This window comes from Procambarus clarkii, unplaced genomic scaffold (genome assembly GCF_040958095.1).
Source record: "Procambarus clarkii isolate CNS0578487 unplaced genomic scaffold, FALCON_Pclarkii_2.0 HiC_scaffold_859, whole genome shotgun sequence".
Lineage (NCBI taxonomy): Eukaryota > Metazoa > Arthropoda > Malacostraca > Decapoda > Cambaridae > Procambarus > Procambarus clarkii.
The window spans coordinates 57,856-73,368 of NW_027189891.1; the positions used below are offsets into that span (position 1 = coordinate 57,856).

Here is a 15,513-nt window from a genome sequence, read left to right on the forward strand (position 1 = left end):
GTCGGTTGTATGAGCATAATGACCAATATGCACATGATATGAATGAATTAAATAGTGTAGTTTTAAGTAATTAGGTTGTAGACACATTAAGCGGATATGATATTTGACGCGTCCAGAACTGGTGATTTTTGGTTTAGTTTTAAATGCACCACCACCACCACCATTGCTTCCCCAGAGCCTAATTAAGGACCGGTAAAAGGAGTCAATATGTATGTCATCTATAAAACCAAAGAATGAATAAAAACACACACACACACACCTACATAATAGTACTAGGAAGATTGTATGGCATAAAAAAAAAAAAAGTACTCCCATTGGGTCGTTTGAACTCGCGACTTCCAAAACACCAGCCACACACCTTACCACCCAGCCACCATAGAGTTGGTATAATTGTGCAACTTTAGTTATAAAACTAAAGTTCTTATTGTCTCAAATCTTATTGTCTGTTCTATGAAAAGGCATGATGTAAATTATGTATTTTTTGAATGATTGAATTGTAGGCACATTAAGCGGATTCGATATATGATATATCCAGAAAAGGTGATTTCTGTTCAGTTTTAAAATGCATCACCGTTAACGCTAAAGGACTGGTAAAACGACTCGATGTTTGTCATTTTTAAAATAAACACTAAAACTAGGCCCTTAACATATATAATGTTTGAATATAAATTGAATGCATATAAATACAAAGTGGGAGTGGCTGGCTGGCTGGCTGGCTGGCTGCCTGCCTGCCTGCCTGCCTGCCTGCCTGCCTGCCTGCCTGCCTGCCTGCCTGGCTGGCTGGCTGGCTGGCTGGCTGGCTGGCTGGCTGGCTGCCCGCCCGCCCGCCCGCCCGCCCGCCTGCTTGCCTTGCCTTGCCTTGCCTTGCCTTGCCTTGCCTGTCCTGTCCTGTTATTGCCTTGCCTTGCCTTGCCTTGCCTTGCCTTGCCTTGCCTTGCCTTGCCTTGCCTTGCCTTGCCTTGCCTTGCCCTGCCCTGCCTTGGCTGCAGCTGGCTGGCTGGCCGTAAATCAACTCTTAACAACACCACACCACACCACACCATCACTCATCACCCATCACCCACCACCGGCCCCAGTCTCCCAGCCTCTCTTATATACCCGAGCAGGCCCTTTAAATTATTTGAATTGTTGCACTTCGGCCAATGGCACGATCGCTGCTGCTCAAACATATTCTGGTTCACAAGTATTATAATATATTATATTATATTATATTATATATATATATATATATATATATATATATATATATATATATATATATATATATATATATATATATATATATATATATTTATTCATGAAACACATTAAAACCTTGATCATTTATTCATTCATTACGTCTAGTGAAGAATTGCTTTTGTTCATTTGTATGATTAAAAATTGATAGAATATGAATTCCTCGCTTAAAGTAAAATATAAAATATATATTGGATTTATATGATTGGTTAATATTCCAAGTGATGCTGAATATCCCCTATAATTTTGTTTTGTTTGTTTGTTATGTACACATTCCAAATGAAATCAATATAAATGTTATTATTAATGTTTGAAAGTTGATTGTCTACTTGAATCTCTCTATTAAAGTGTGTGTGGCTCCGGATGGAGCCTGGTTATGGTATTTGTCGTGGTGGGTGGCAGAAGTGCTTACTTCTTCTCTGTCTTCTTTGGCAAAAGAACTGCCTGAATGTTTGGAAGAACACCTCCCTGTGCAATGGTTACGCCAGACAGAAGTTTGTTGAGTTCTTCGTCGTTGCGGATGGCCAACTGCAAGTGACGTGGGATGATACGGGTCTTCTTGTTGTCACGTGCGGCGTTACCGGCGAGCTCCAGAACTTCGGCAGCGAGGTATTCCATGACGGCTGCCAGGTAGACAGGAGCGCCAGCACCGACGCGTTCGGCGTAGTTGCCTTTACGCAGCAGACGGTGAATTCTGCCCACGGGGAACTGAAGTCCGGCCCTGCTGGAGCGAGACTTTGACTTGCCCTTCACTTTGCCTCCCTGGCCGCGTCCTGACATTGCTGCTGCTGTTGTGGGTTTGTGGTGTTTTATGCCGGATTGGATTGGATTTATGTCCATAGGGAATGGAAAGGATGGGGGAGGTAGAGGGATGGGGAGATGAAATTCAGGAAGAGGATGCGGGTGTAGAGAGAGAGGAGGTTTGAAAGTTCGGTGGCCTGTCCACCATGGGTTGACATTTTTGTATGTGTTGTTTGTTTGCGTATGTGTTATGTTGGGTTGTCAGTACATTGGCTGGGGGGGCTAGTGTTTGTGACCTTGTTGGTGTCCTAAAGCACTAGAGCCGATGGAGTTGGCTGAAGGAGGCTAATCTTAGAAACATCAGGGTAGTTACACTTCTGCCGCCACGACAAATGGTTTTTTGGTTTTATATTTTTTTGTAGGTGTTTTATTTATTTATATATTTTTATTTTTATTTTTTTTTTTTTTTTTTTATTATTATTATTTTTTTTTTTTTTTTTATTTATTTATTTATTTATTTTTTTTTTATTTTTATTTTTTTATTTTATTATTTTTTTTTTCTTTCTTTCTTTATTCTTCATTTGGTGTAGATTGGGTCCGGGATGGGCCACTCATCTGGATCGTCTGGCAGACCGCTTAGTATCTGAGGGCTTGGGAAGGCCTCATCATGGATATGTCTGATCACTTTTTGTTGGAGAGTGATTCTTCTGGTTCTGTGTGGTGGATCGTGGATCTCGTAGTCGCTGGTGGTGTTTTCTGCTACGAAGGGATCTTCTGGGTCTGGGACGTACATGTTCTTCATACGGTACAGCTGTCTTCTGGCCAGGTAGCTGAGCCTTTTTATGCCGGCCCGCAGATCGAGCTTCGTGTTATATACCCCGCTCAGGATCAAGGGAGTCCGCCACTGACCAATCAGCGCGCTCCGCCACGCGACCCGCTCTGAGCTGAGTCGCGAGCGGGATATAAAAGGAAAGCTCGACTCGCGCAAAAGTTCATTATTGTATCGCAACGCCAGCCAGCACGAGCATCATCATCATGCCACCCAAGGCATCTGGAAAGGCTGCCAAGAAGGCCGGAAAGGCCCAGAAGGCCATTGCCAAGGGCGATAAGAAAAAGAAGCGCAGGAGGAAGGAGAGCTACAGCATCTACATCTACAAAGTGCTGAAGCAGGTCCACCCCGACACTGGTATCTCTTCCAAAGCCATGTCGATCATGAACTCGTTCGTGAACGACATCTTCGAGCGCATCGCCGCCGAGGCTTCTCGCCTGGCCCACTACAACAAGCGTTCCACCATTACCAGTCGGGAGATCCAGACGGCTGTAAGGCTCCTGTTGCCCGGAGAACTGGCCAAGCACGCCGTCTCTGAGGGCACTAAGGCCGTCACCAAGTACACCTCCTCCAAGTAAACGGCTTACTTACTGCCCTGTGGTGGTGGCTTGGCCTCAAACCAACAAACTCGGCTCCATTGGAGCCACACTTTAATTTCTAAAGAGATTGTGAGTGTTAGACACCAATACTATTATAACAAAAACCTCTGTCACTGAAAGCAAATAGCTATAAAATGAGAATATTTATGAAACTGTCTGTGTGTGTTTCTCTCTCTCAGTCTCTGTCTGTCTGTCTGTCTCTGTCTCTGTCTCTGCATGTCTCTCTCTCTCTCTCTCTCTCTCTCTCTCTCTCTCTCTCTCTCTCTCTCTCTCTCTCTCTCTCTCTCAACACACATATAAACACTCGGTATCTTTTTTCTAGAGATTAGAGATTCATTGTTATGTTCCACATTAGGATTACTATGCAGGCCACCCTCTTAAGGTTTGAAAATGTCAAGAAAACGGTTAATTTAAAATGTCATCTCCTAACTTAACAGATTAAGCCAGAGGACCAAAAACAGAATAAAACAGGACAGGACAGTATGTCACTTATACAAGCTGCTTTTATTTCTAGTACAGTATGACAATTTTTTTTTTTTTTTTTTTTTTGGGGGGGGGGGGGGGGGGGAGGATCCTTGGCAGTGCATAAGAATGAAAAGCGACGGCGTTTTGTTTGTAAGAGGACAGGTTGTACTACAAATGACTTGATTTATTGATATCACGTGTACAGTGTATGTATGACACCTAAATTATTGTATTTATTTATTTATTATATGTATAGATGAAGGTTAATTCATATGACTGATGCTAGGAATGTCTGAAATCTCCTTAGAAGGATATTTTGGCCCTGAGAAGGGCCGAGTTTGGTGTATACTAGGGTGGTCGTTTTAGCTTATGCACGCTCTCCACGGATACGGCGAGCAAGCTGAATGTCCTTTGGCATGATGGTGACACGCTTGGCGTGGATGGCACAGAGGTTAGTGTCCTCGAAGAGACCGACCAGGTAAGCCTCGGATGCCTCCTGTAAAGCCATGACGGCAGACGACTGGAAGCGAAGATCGGTCTTGAAGTCCTGGGCAATCTCGCGCACCAGACGCTGGAAGGGAAGTTTCCTGATGAGCAACTCTGTGCTCTTCTGGTAACGACGGATCTCACGCAGGGCGACCGTTCCGGGCCTGTAACGGTGAGGCTTCTTCACGCCCCCTGTGGCAGGAGCAGACTTGCGTGCTGCCTTGGTGGCCAGCTGCTTACGAGGAGCCTTGCCTCCCGTGGACTTGCGAGCAGTCTGCTTGGTGCGAGCCATGGTGAACAACTGTGGTTTGTGATGGCCGGCGCCGAAAAATTTTTGCTTATATACGCCGTCTCGAGGCGCTTGCTCGAGCGCCATTGGCTGCTCGACTCGCCTACGTCACCCCGTTGCCCCTCCCCTCCTTCCTCTGGCTGCAGCCAACAGGCAGCTCACCTCAAACACTATTATCGCTGATTTTGCTCTATTTTTTGGATTTGTGCAAAAGTCATTTCACAGAGACGTGAAACAGACGAGTAGGCAACTGCAGTTTTGAAAGCGTTGTGAGAAAGCCGTGTTTCTGCTCGAGTACAAGCATAAAGTAAGGACAGGCAGGAGTTAGGAGTTGCCATGCTACAAGTACGTCCGCTTGACGGGATATAGTCTGGGGAAATCGTGCCGAAATTTTATTATTCACACAACTTCAACACCATGACTGGACGCGGCAAGGGAGGCAAGGGACTCGGAAAGGGTGGCGCCAAGCGTCATCGTAAGGTGCTACGTGACAACATCCAGGGCATCACCAAGCCCGCTATTCGTCGCTTAGCTCGTCGTGGCGGCGTGAAGCGTATTTCGGGTCTCATCTACGAAGAGACCCGTGGCGTCCTGAAGGTGTTCCTCGAGAACGTCATCCGTGATGCTGTAACCTACACGGAACACGCCAAGAGGAAGACCGTCACTGCCATGGACGTGGTGTACGCTCTGAAGCGCCAGGGTCGTACCCTCTACGGATTCGGCGGATAAGAGCTTGGCTAATCCATCGATTCCACCCACCACCACCTCAAAACGGGACCTAATTAGGTCCCTATACTTTTTTACTGAAGGGCTTAATAGACGATAACATAAATTGTTTTGATATCAGCTAGCACATTGGGTCTTATGAAATCTATTTTTTATCCTCGCATGCTTAAAGGGACTCTGATTGGGGAGGGAGGGGTGGGGGGGGGGGGAAGGTTTGTTCCGTTATATACTAGCAGAGCAGGATCATTGGTGGTGGGGGGGGGGGGGTGAGGGAGAGAGAGAGAGAGAGAGAGAGATCTTTCCCAACTCTTCCTTTTTACATGAGTGAGCTACCCGTTTTATTCATTTTATCCTTCTCAGAGCTGTTTTGATAGTATCCAAATGATGGTAAATGAAAAGGGAGGACACGAATATCTACCCAGAATTCAGGACTGGCAATCGATATGCATGTTTGAGTGCGAATCTTTTTCTCTCTCATCTTAGGTATACGTTTATGTCGTACCTAAAAGCGAGAACCACACTATTGGGACAAGTATGCAAGGCCCAATTTTCCTAACAAGCACAGTTAATTTTGTTATTTTCGAACATTTCTTTCCAAATTGGTTTATCCAATTAACAGTATTATATTAAGATCATGAATTGCTGGGTTAGGTTAGGTTAGGTTAGCTTAGCTTAGGTTAGGTTAGGTTAGCTTAGCTTGGGTTAGCATAGGTTAGGTTTGATTACATTTCTATGTTAGATTTAACTCAAATTCAAAACAATTGCAGTCATTCGGCTTGTTAGTCAACTTGCCTCTAATAGGGGCAATTTGTCTAACAAGACTATTTAGTTTTGTGTGCATATATATATATATATATATATATATATATATATATATATATATATATATATATATATATATATATATATATATATATATATATATATATATATATATATATATATATATATATTATAGCTTCAAGACTCCGAACCAATATAGAAGCATCAAGAGGAAGTGCTTGTGTTATGGGCCAATAGGCCTTCTGCAGTTACTTCCATTCTTATGTTTTTATTCCCATTGGTTCGTGTTTTATCTTGTGTAAATGTCAATCACCTCACCCAAAACTTTGGTACCATATCACCTCACCCATGTATGTGTGTATATATATATATATATATATATATATATATATATATATATATATATATATATATATATATATATATATATATATATATATATATATATATATATATATATATATATATATAATATACAGAGTAAATCTACCCCAAAAGTAATGATTTATTTGTCTACAAAACTAAACTCTTTTTGGAATCATATGAGGCCCCTCCACTGAGGGGGGAGGCCTGGATGTTTATTGTCATGTGTATTCATGCTGCTTGCATGTCGTCGTTTATTTTGCCTTTGTTGTTTTCTTGACAGCTTTCTTTGCCTTGGGTGGTTTGGGAGATTTTGAAGCTCTCTTTATTTTGGGCTTTTTGTTCCCAACAACAAGCTGCTGCTGCTGCTTCTTTTTCAAGGCTGTAGGTGGTTTGTTGCTTGTGGCGGCTTTCTTGGGAGTTACCACGGCCTTCTTTGCTGCTGTAGATGGTTTCTTGGTTGTGGTGGCTTTCTTGGGAGTTAGAACGGCCCTCTTCTCTGCTACGGCCAGCTTGAATGATCCACTAGCTCCACTTCCCTTGGTCTGAACAAGAATGCCGTCAGCCACTGCTTTCTTGAGAAATCTTCGGATGTAAATGGCGATCTTGGCAGCCTCGACTTTGTTGTTGGCAACAACGTACTTCTTGATTGCTTGTAGAGACGAGCCCTTACGGTCTTTGAGTGCTGCGACCGCGGCTAGAACCATTTGACTAGTTTTCGGGTGAGCAACCTGGACGCGAGGTTTCCTGGTGGTGGCCACCACAGCAGCAGCAGCCGCAGCCTTCTTGGTAGGCTTTGCTTCTACCATGATGATGATGAGATAACCAAGGTGATGAGAGACGCTCAGACAGTCACGGGGGAATGATGCTGCCGCCGCTTGAGCCGAACCTATTTATGTGCCGGCACGGTACAGAAGCTGCAACCTGGCAACTCGTCCACCAATCACGACGGTTGGTTTTACGGCTCCGAAACCTGGATCCCATATCTTCTCTAAAATAGAAGCATTTGTTCATGTTCTTTGTAAAAGTATCATAAAGCAGGACAGATGAGACAAATATCATAAAAACTGAAGAGCAGATGAGCACACACATGTATGTATTACAAAAGAAAATCCACAAATTCATTAGAAATTGGCAGGGTAGGCTGAGGAAGTAGGTAGATGTAAAATGTCTGTAAATGGCGAAAGAACATAAACCCAAGACTGAATAAACGATGTTAAATATCCATGCCAAGGAGACAAAAATATGTTAGGATACAATTACCATTAAGACACCACAAGAAGGTCCGTATCCTGCCGTGATGACTAAAAAGAGTTGGTTATTAGCCACAATGTGTAGGCAGTCTCATGCCAACGGCCATACCACGTTGAGAACACCGCTTCTCGTCCGATCAGCGAAGTTAAGCAACGTTGGGTTTGGTTAGTACTTGGATGGGTGACCGCCTGGGAACACCAAATGCTGTTGGCAATAATGTTTTTTGTTTTGTTTTGTTTTGTTTCGTTTGTTTTTGTTTGAATGGCTGGCTCCACGGGAAATTCACGGAGTTGTGTGGAATAAGGCCTGGTAAAATGAATTAATATGTATGTCATGTTTAAAACAAACTCGCTTAATATAGTGTGTGAGGCTTTATACAAAAACAAACAACCAAAACAAAACATGTTGTATATATATATATATATATATATATATATATATATATATATATATATATATATATATATATATATATATATATATATATATTATATATATATAGCTTAATCCGGGTTTGAACTCGCAACTCCAAGAATACGCATCACTTATATACACTTTACCACTGGACCACTGCAGGACACTTGATGCTGAGGTATCAATTTAATGACGTAAATGCCATTTCCACAAATAAATGATAATTTAAAAGTATTTGTATGTACAAATCTTTTCTGTTTAAAAGGCTACAATATCAGTTACTGATATAATTTGTGTTAATGTTTCTATACCCACAGGAAGGCATGTTTTTGCTTATATGTAAGGGGTACGGAGAAGGAATCCACAGACCATCATTCCCCTTCCCCCCCCCCCCCCCCCCCCCTCCCACCTACTACCACCACCACCACCACCACCACCACCACCACCACTACTCACCACCAATCACCACCAATCACCACCACCACCAATCACCACCAATCACCACCACCACACCTAACCGAAAACCCCCTAACACATCAACCCTCCCCCCAATCAACAGGCGAAATAATAACCCTCAAATGCCTGCCTGCCTGCCAGCCAGCCAATACTAACGGTCTTCTCAGAAAGAAAATCTCTTTGTATCTGTATTACTTGATGAAATGTATGATTCTAATAATGAAAATAAATTGTTATGTCGGTTGTATGAGCATAATGACCAATATGCACATGATATGAATGAATTAAATAGTGTAGTTTTAAGTAATTAGGTTGTAGACACATTAAGCGGATATGATATTTGACGCGTCCAGAACTGGTGATTTTTGGTTTAGTTTTAAATGCACCACCACCACCACCATTGCTTCCCCAGAGCCTAATTAAGGACCGGTAAAAGGAGTCAATATGTATGTCATCTATAAAACCAAAGAATGAATAAAAACACACACACACACACCTACATAATAGTACTAGGAAGATTGTATGGCATAAAAAAAAAAAAAGTACTCCCATTGGGTCGTTTGAACTCGCGACTTCCAAAACACCAGCCACACACCTTACCACCCAGCCACCATAGAGTTGGTATAATTGTGCAACTTTAGTTATAAAACTAAAGTTCTTATTGTCTCAAATCTTATTGTCTGTTCTATGAAAAGGCATGATGTAAATTATGTATTTTTTGAATGATTGAATTGTAGGCACATTAAGCGGATTCGATATTTGATATATCCAGAAAAGGTGATTTCTGTTCAGTTTTAAAATGCATCACCGTTAACGCTAAAGGACTGGTAAAACGACTCGATGTTTGTCATTTTTAAAATAAACACTAAAACTAGGCCCTTAACATATATAATGTTTGAATATAAATTGAATGCATATAAATACAAAGTGGGAGTGGCTGGCTGGCTGGCTGGCTGGCTGCCTGCCTGCCTGCCTGCCTGCCTGCCTGCCTGCCTGCCTGCCTGCCTGCCTGGCTGGCTGGCTGGCTGGCTGGCTGGCTGGCTGGCTGGCTGGCTGGCTGCCCGCCCGCCCGCCCGCCCGCCCGCCTGCTTGCCTTGCCTTGCCTTGCCTTGCCTGTCCTGTCCTGTTATTGCCTTGCCTTGCCTTGCCTTGCCTTGCCTTGCCTTGCCTTGCCTTGCCTTGCCTTGCCTTGCCTTGCCCTGCCCTGCCTTGGCTGCAGCTGGCTGGCTGGCCGTAAATCAACTCTTAACAACACCACACCACACCACACCATCACTCATCACCCATCACCCACCACCGGCCCCAGTCTCCCAGCCTCTCTTATATACCCGAGCAGGCCCTTTAAATTATTTGAATTGTTGCACTTCGGCCAATGGCACGATCGCTGCTGCTCAAACATATTCTGGTTCACAAGTATTATAATATATTATATTATATTATATTATATATATATATATATATATATATATATATATATATATATATATATATATATATATATATATATATATATATTTATTCATGAAACACATTAAAACCTTGATCATTTATTCATTCATTACGTCTAGTGAAGAATTGCTTTTGTTCATTTGTATGATTAAAAATTGATAGAATATGAATTCCTCGCTTAAAGTAAAATATAAAATATATATTGGATTTATATGATTGGTTAATATTCCAAGTGATGCTGAATATCCCCTATAATTTTGTTTTGTTTGTTTGTTATGTACACATTCCAAATGAAATCAATATAAATGTTATTATTAATGTTTGAAAGTTGATTGTCTACTTGAATCTCTCTATTAAAGTGTGTGTGGCTCCGGATGGAGCCTGGTTATGGTATTTGTCGTGGTGGGTGGCAGAAGTGCTTACTTCTTCTCTGTCTTCTTTGGCAAAAGAACTGCCTGAATGTTTGGAAGAACACCTCCCTGTGCAATGGTTACGCCAGACAGAAGTTTGTTGAGTTCTTCGTCGTTGCGGATGGCCAACTGCAAGTGACGTGGGATGATACGGGTCTTCTTGTTGTCACGTGCGGCGTTACCGGCGAGCTCCAGAACTTCGGCAGCGAGGTATTCCATGACGGCTGCCAGGTAGACAGGAGCGCCAGCACCGACGCGTTCGGCGTAGTTGCCTTTACGCAGCAGACGGTGAATTCTGCCCACGGGGAACTGAAGTCCGGCCCTGCTGGAGCGAGACTTTGACTTGCCCTTCACTTTGCCTCCCTTGCCGCGTCCTGACATTGCTGCTGCTGTTGTGGGTTTGTGGTGTTTTATGCCGGCCCGCAGATCGAGCTTCGTGTTATATACCCCGCTCAGGATCAAGGGAGTCCGCCACTGACCAATCAGCGCGCTCCGCCACGCGACCCGCTCTGAGCTGAGTCGCGAGCGGGATATAAAAGGAAAGCTCGACTCGCGCAAAAGTTCATTATTGTATCGCAACGCCAGCCAGCACGAGCATCATCATCATGCCACCCAAGGCATCTGGAAAGGCTGCCAAGAAGGCCGGAAAGGCCCAGAAGGCCATTGCCAAGGGCGATAAGAAAAAGAAGCGCAGGAGGAAGGAGAGCTACAGCATCTACATCTACAAAGTGCTGAAGCAGGTCCACCCCGACACTGGTATCTCTTCCAAAGCCATGTCGATCATGAACTCGTTCGTGAACGACATCTTCGAGCGCATCGCCGCCGAGGCTTCTCGCCTGGCCCACTACAACAAGCGTTCCACCATTACCAGTCGGGAGATCCAGACGGCTGTAAGGCTCCTGTTGCCCGGAGAACTGGCCAAGCACGCCGTCTCTGAGGGCACTAAGGCCGTCACCAAGTACACCTCCTCCAAGTAAACGGCTTACTTACTGCCCTGTGGTGGTGGCTTGGCCTCAAACCAACAAACTCGGCTCCATTGGAGCCACACTTTAATTTCTAAAGAGATTGTGAGTGTTAGACACCAATACTATTATAACAAAAACCTCTGTCACTGAAAGCAAATAGCTATAAAATGAGAATATTTATGAAACTGTCTGTGTGTGTTTCTCTCTCTCAGTCTCTGTCTGTCTGTCTGTCTCTGTCTCTGTCTCTGCATGTCTCTCTCTCTCTCTCTCTCTCTCTCTCTCTCTCTCTCTCTCTCTCTCTCTCTCTCTCTCTCTCTCTCTCAACACACATATAAACACTCGGTATCTTTTTTCTAGAGATTAGAGATTCATTGTTATGTTCCACATTAGGATTACTATGCAGGCCACCCTCTTAAGGTTTGAAAATGTCAAGAAAACGGTTAATTTAAAATGTCATCTCCTAACTTAACAGATTAAGCCAGAGGACCAAAAACAGAATAAAACAGGACAGGACAGTATGTCACTTATACAAGCTGCTTTTATTTCTAGTACAGTATGACAATTTTTTTTTTTTTTTTTTTTTTGGAGGGGGGGGGGGGGAGGATCCTTGGCAGTGCATAAGAATGAAAAGCGACGGCGTTTTGTTTGTAAGAGGACAGGTTGTACTACAAATGACTTGATTTATTGATATCACGTGTACAGTGTATGTATGACACCTAAATTATTGTATTTATTTATTTATTATATGTATAGATGAAGGTTAATTCATATGACTGATGCTAGGAATGTCTGAAATCTCCTTAGAAGGATATTTTGGCCCTGAGAAGGGCCGAGTTTGGTGTATACTAGGGTGGTCGTTTTAGCTTATGCACGCTCTCCACGGATACGGCGAGCAAGCTGAATGTCCTTTGGCATGATGGTGACACGCTTGGCGTGGATGGCACAGAGGTTAGTGTCCTCGAAGAGACCGACCAGGTAAGCCTCGGATGCCTCCTGTAAAGCCATGACGGCAGACGACTGGAAGCGAAGATCGGTCTTGAAGTCCTGGGCAATCTCGCGCACCAGACGCTGGAAGGGAAGTTTCCTGATGAGCAACTCTGTGCTCTTCTGGTAACGACGGATCTCACGCAGGGCGACCGTTCCGGGCCTGTAACGGTGAGGCTTCTTCACGCCCCCTGTGGCAGGAGCAGACTTGCGTGCTGCCTTGGTGGCCAGCTGCTTACGAGGAGCCTTGCCTCCCGTGGACTTGCGAGCAGTCTGCTTGGTGCGAGCCATGGTGAACAACTGTGGTTTGTGATGGCCGGCGCCGAAAAATTTTTGCTTATATACGCCGTCTCGAGGCGCTTGCTCGAGCGCCATTGGCTGCTCGACTCGCCTACGTCACCCCGTTGCCCCTCCCCTCCTTCCTCTGGCTGCAGCCAACAGGCAGCTCACCTCAAACACTATTATCGCTGATTTTGCTCTATTTTTTGGATTTGTGCAAAAGTCATTTCACAGAGACGTGAAACAGACGAGTAGGCAACTGCAGTTTTGAAAGCGTTGTGAGAAAGCCGTGTTTCTGCTCGAGTACAAGCATAAAGTAAGGACAGGCAGGAGTTAGGAGTTGCCATGCTACAAGTACGTCCGCTTGACGGGATATAGTCTGGGGAAATCGTGCCGAAATTTTATTATTCACACAACTTCAACACCATGACTGGACGCGGCAAGGGAGGCAAGGGACTCGGAAAGGGTGGCGCCAAGCGTCATCGTAAGGTGCTACGTGACAACATCCAGGGCATCACCAAGCCCGCTATTCGTCGCTTAGCTCGTCGTGGCGGCGTGAAGCGTATTTCGGGTCTCATCTACGAAGAGACCCGTGGCGTCCTGAAGGTGTTCCTCGAGAACGTCATCCGTGATGCTGTAACCTACACGGAACACGCCAAGAGGAAGACCGTCACTGCCATGGACGTGGTGTACGCTCTGAAGCGCCAGGGTCGTACCCTCTACGGATTCGGCGGATAAGAGCTTGGCTAATCCATCGATTCCACCCACCACCACCTCAAAACGGGACCTAATTAGGTCCCTATACTTTTTTACTGAAGGGCTTAATAGACGATAACATAAATTGTTTTGATATCAGCTAGCACATTGGGTCTTATGAAATCTATTTTTTATCCTCGCATGCTTAAAGGGACTCTGATTGGGGAGGGAGGGGTGGGGGGGGGGGGAAGGTTTGTTCCGTTATATACTAGCAGAGCAGGATCATTGGTGGTGGGGGGGGGGGGTGAGGGAGAGAGAGAGAGAGAGAGAGAGATCTTTCCCAACTCTTCCTTTTTACATGAGTGAGCTACCCGTTTTATTCATTTTATCCTTCTCAGAGCTGTTTTGATAGTATCCAAATGATGGTAAATGAAAAGGGAGGACACGAATATCTACCCAGAATTCAGGACTGGCAATCGATATGCATGTTTGAGTGCGAATCTTTTTCTCTCTCAACTTAGGTATACGTTTATGTCGTACCTAAAAGCGAGAACCACACTATTGGGACAAGTATGCAAGGCCCAATTTTCCTAACAAGCACAGTTAATTTTGTTATTTTCGAACATTTCTTTCCAAATTGGTTTATCCAATTAACAGTATTATATTAAGATCATGAATTGCTGGGTTAGGTTAGGTTAGGTTAGCTTAGCTTAGGTTAGGTTAGGTTAGCTTAGCTTGGGTTAGCATAGGTTAGGTTTGATTACATTTCTATGTTAGATTTAACTCAAATTCAAAACAATTGCAGTCATTCGGCTTGTTAGTCAACTTGCCTCTAATAGGGGCAATTTGTCTAACAAGACTATTTAGTTTTGTGTGCATATATATATATATATATATATATATATATATATATATATATATATATATATATATATATATATATATATATATATATATATATATATTATAGCTTCAAGACTCCGAACCAATATAGAAGCATCAAGAGGAAGTGCTTGTGTTATGGGCCAATAGGCCTTCTGCAGTTACTTCCATTCTTATGTTTTTATTCCCATTGGTTCGTGTTTTATCTTGTGTAAATGTCAATCACCTCACCCAAAACTTTGGTACCATATCACCTCACCCATGTATGTGTGTATATATATATATATATATATATATATATATATATATATATATATATATATATATATATAATATACAGAGTAAATCTACCCCAAAAGTAATGATTTATTTGTCTACAAAACTAAACTCTTTTGGAATCATATGAGGCCCCTCCACTGAGGGGGGAGGCCTGGATGTTTATTGTCATGTGTATTCATGCTGCTTGCATGTCGTCGTTTATTTTGCCTTTGTTGTTTTCTTGACAGCTTTCTTTGCCTTGGGTGGTTTGGGAGATTTTGAAGCTCTCTTTATTTTGGGCTTTTTGTTCCCAACAACAAGCTGCTGCTGCTGCTTCTTTTTCAAGGCTGTAGGTGGTTTGTTGCTTGTGGCGGCTTTCTTGGGAGTTACCACGGCCTTCTTTGCTGCTGTAGATGGTTTCTTGGTTGTGGTGGCTTTCTTGGGAGTTAGAACGGCCCTCTTCTCTGCTACGGCCAGCTTGAATGATCCACTAGCTCCACTTCCCTTGGTCTGAACAAGAATGCCGTCAGCCACTGCTTTCTTGAGAAATCTTCGGATGTAAATGGCGATCTTGGCAGCCTCGACTTTGTTGTTGGCAACAACGTACTTCTTGATTGCTTGTAGAGACGAGCCCTTACGGTCTTTGAGTGCTGCGACCGCGGCTAGAACCATTGACTAGTTTTCGGGTGAGCAACCTGGACGCGAGGTTTCCTGGTGGTGGCCACCACAGCAGCAGCAGCCGCAGCCTTCTTGGTAGGCTTTGCTTCTACCATGATGATGATGAGATAACCAAGGTGATGAGAGACGCTCAGACAGTCACGGGGGAATGATGCTGCCGCCGCTTGAGCCGAACCTATTTATGTGCCGGCACGGTACAGAAGCTGCAACCTGGCAACTCGTCCACCAATCACGACGGTTGGTTTTACGGCTCCGAAACCTGGATCCCATA

The 15,513-nt window shown here is 43.8% G+C and overlaps 1 non-coding gene across 1 annotated transcript; it reads left to right on the forward strand.

The window, feature by feature from the left end:
* Window positions 1–7,865: 7,865 nt before the first annotated feature.
* On the forward strand, window positions 7,866–7,984 carry LOC138361825 (5S ribosomal RNA). Its single transcript, XR_011227203.1, has one exon. It is a non-coding gene; the product is annotated as a 5S ribosomal RNA (ribosomal RNA).
* Window positions 7,985–15,513: the final 7,529 nt, after the last annotated feature.